Genomic DNA, 3,941 nt, shown 5'->3' on the forward strand with positions numbered 1-3,941 from the left:
TCACTGGCGAAGGACATCATGGTTGGTAAAGTGGAAGGTTGGAGTAAAAGAGGAAGACCCCCAGAGAGATGGATTGGCATAGTGCCAGCATCAATGGGCTCAAATGTAGTAATAATTGTGAGGTTGGCCCAAGATTGGGCAGTGTTTCGTTGTCTTGTGCATAGGATCACTATGAGTCAGTGGTGACTCGATGGCACCTAAAACAACAACAAAAGGAGAGAGACATGAGCAGAGATGGAGAAAGTTACTACCACCAAGAAAGATGAGCTGAGAGTGGAGTGCTTCCTTTAGAAGTGGGGTCTCCGCACTGTGAATCTCCTAGATCCAGGAAAGGCCTGCTGTGTCTACATACGCTGAGAGGAGATAAGGACATTCCTCCAAAGCCAGTGCTCTGAATTTGGACTGCTAGCCTTCTAGGCTGTGAGAGAATACATTTCTGTTTGTGAAAGCCATCTGCTTCTGGTCTTTTGGTTATAGCAGCAATAGATAGCCAAGACAGTGTCTTTTCTACAAAGTTCTTGACAGGATAGAAGGATGCTAGTGCCTGGCATTTAGTAGGCACTTGGTCAATGTTACTGACCATTGTTAGGGGCACAAGCAGGCAGTTCATATGATAAACAGTGTTCTCTAATCCTGTAAAAATTACCTGTGGAGCTTGTTAGAAGTCATCCTCTACAGTCTAAGGAACACATGGAATCTGTATTGTAGTAAGCCCTGGGTGATTCCTATCAGGTACATTTGGAATGAACCCAGGGCCCTGCACTCCAAACTCTTATGGCCCCCTTGGTTCTCTAGATATCTGCCTCCACATTCAGTAAAGCTTTAGCCTTTGAAGAAGGACAGGACGAAAAAGTCAAACATCAATGTGATTTTTCAAGGAGAATGTCTCTTGAATTTTTACAGTAGATACATTCCTGAAAAGCTGTTTGCAAATAGAATTTGGTGTGTGTGTCTACGTGTATACATTTGAGAGAGAGAATACCCTAGTTTGTTATTCTAAATAATTTGAGAGCTGGTTATGAGAGCTGGTTATGTAAGTAAGATGTTGTTGTTGTTGTTATGTGCCGTGGAGTCGGTTCCGACTCATAGTGACCCTGTACAGGGTTTCCGAGCTGTAAATCTTTACGGGAGCAGAAAGCCTCATCTTTCTCCTATGGAACAGCTGGTAGTTTTGAACTGCTGACCTTGCAGTTCGCAGCCTGATTCGTAACCACTACGTTAGATGCAGGCCCCATTTTCCAAGAGCTTCAGTAAAGAAAATGGACGAACAGGCAGGCAATTACAACACCGCTGTTGATAACGTTAAGAGGAGGGAGCTGTGGGGGCAAGGGGTTGGAGGAGTGGACCCAACTCAGGTTGGAGCATTGGGAAAGGAGTCCCTAGACACTGGAATCCAGTCCAAATTCCTTCGTAAAGTGACTGTACCTTTCCTAATTTATGCTTGTGGAAAAATGAACTTTCACATTATGGTACATTTACACAACCATACCAAATTGAAACCAAATCCATTGCCCTCAGTCAAGCCAACTCTAAACAACCATATAGGATAGAGTAGAACTACCCCATCTATGAGTTGGAATTGACTTGACCACCAACAACCATCTTTAAGGAAGCCCACCACCACATCTTTTTTCCCATGGAGCAGCTGGAAGGTTTAAACCGCCCACTTTCTGGTTAGCAGCTGAGTCCTTTCTACTGTACCACTAGGGCTCCTCTACAGGAATATTTGAGTTCCTGCTTTGGGCAAGGTATTGCCTGGGGTGTCGTAGGACCCTGAAGGTGAGAAGGGCCCAACCCCTGTCCTCAGGGACTTTACACCACACCTACTTGGGATTTACTTCATTTGTCATAAAGTCATTAATCCCATGTAATCTGTGTATGACTACTTTCTTATTCAGGTTTTAACTCCCTTTATTGAAAAGACTGTTTATTCTGTTTCACCACCCTGCAGTGGGGAAATACGATTCCAATCAACACTTAGCGTGGGCAGGGATTTCATCCAGTAGAAAACCAGCCTGTATACAGGGGGTCCACAAGGTGGTCTGCAGACCCCAGTCATGAAGCTATGGAGGTCTGGTTAAGTCTCAAAGATCTATTGAATCAGAGAGGACTTGATCTGAGAACACCTGCAGCAAGTCAGCCTTTCCTTCTCTGTCGGCATCATACATAGCAAGACCTTCCAAACTACCTGTCTCTGCTCTGAGAGGAATCCAGGAAGATTGGGAACAGCAGAGATCTTTGTGAACTATGATAATTACATCACAGTGTTTAAACAGATTGTTGGAACAAAAGATAGCAAGGTGTGTAAGTCAATAGGTGATGTCTGCTTGCCTTTTTTGTTCATCTGTGGGAGCAATGGGGTGAGAGCCTACAAGCCTCTAAATAAAAGTGTGTTCTCATCTTGTAGATGGGGAACTCGAGGCCCCAAAATGTACCTGGAGGTAGCATTGGACACCTTTGCACCCTACTCTAGAATGGAGTCTCTGGGTGGCATAAACGTTAAGTGCTGGACAATTAGCTTAAAGGTTGGCAGTTACAACCCACCCAGCAGTCTTCAGGGAGAAAGGCCTGGTGATTTCTTTTGGAAAGGTCACAACCTTGAAAACTCTAAGGAGCAGAGTTCAATTCTGCAACATATGGAGTTGTCAGGGGTCAGAATTAACTCCACAACAACTCTTCTTTGGGCTTGTATGTAGAATTGTACACAGGACTGATACACTGGCTGTAACAATGGACTCAAGCAAATGTTGTGAGAACGGCACAGGACTGGACAGTGTTTCATTCTGTGTACAAGGAGGCTTTAAAAACTCATGAGAAAAAATGGGATTAAAAGAGAATGGGCTTTTCCCCCACGAACTTTTCAAAGCCCCCTTTGTACATACAGTGGCTATGAATCAGAACTGATTTGACAGCACTAGTACCATCACCATCCCGTAAAATCCAACTCAAGCTGGCCTTCTAAGTCTCTCCCAAATATAACTCCTGAGTTTCCTATACAGACGGTCAAGCCTGAGCCATCTACTTCCCAGGATGCCTGGAGAAACCTATCTTTTCTAGTCCAACTCCCATGTAGCGTCTCCCTGTGGTTGGAATGAATCTCTCCCTTCCCACCACTCCTTGGTTAGGCTCTCTCTCATTTTTGTGTCTTGGGCCACTCACGTAGCCTTGCCAGACCCTCAGTTTGTTCCTCTGTGCATGGGCACCGTAGGAACCATCCCAGCAATGCTTAGCCCCTTTCAGGCGGTGGATCCTTTTCATAATGTGACTCATGCTAATGTTTATTGGTGTGGCACTGTAGGGTAAACACTGGACATCTAATGGAAGTGTTAGTGGTTCAAATCCACCAGCTGCTCCTCAGAAACCCTATACAGGGCCATTACCAGGCAGAACCAGCTCGATGGTATTTAGCAACAACAAAGTGTTTAGAATGTTACATCCATGATCTCATTTAATCTTCAGCCAAGTCCCTCCAGACAGGTACTAGTATCTTCATTTCACAGACAAGCACAGGGAAGTTCAGAGAGCAAAATGCCCTCTGAGGCCACTCTGCTAGTCCTACCCACAGAGCCAGGGTTCCCATATGCCAGAGTTGACATCTCTGGACATCATGGTCGATTTATTGCCTTCGTGGCTGGGGTATGGGGTCAGGGAAGACACAACACACAGCCTATTGCCTACCATTTCGGGGTCACACATCGAGAACCCCTTGGCAGGATTGCTGTCTGGATGAGGGCCTGGCTGTGCCCTTGGCAGGGGTCTAGGTCACCATCCGATGACCCAAGCCAGGAACTGTGGCGTGGGGCCCAGGCTCGGGGCGTTCCGAGGGGTGCAGGCTCGGGGGCCCCAGCGCAGAGGAGCCTTGTCCCGGTTCCTCAGTCCCAGCAGTGGGGGAGGGCTGAGCGGCGGGCGCTTCCTCCCACCGCCCCCTGCCCCGCCCGCCG

The sequence above is a fragment of the Chrysochloris asiatica genome, unplaced genomic scaffold, assembly GCF_000296735.1.
Source record: "Chrysochloris asiatica unplaced genomic scaffold, ChrAsi1.0 scaffold00075, whole genome shotgun sequence".
Lineage (NCBI taxonomy): Eukaryota > Metazoa > Chordata > Mammalia > Afrosoricida > Chrysochloridae > Chrysochloris > Chrysochloris asiatica.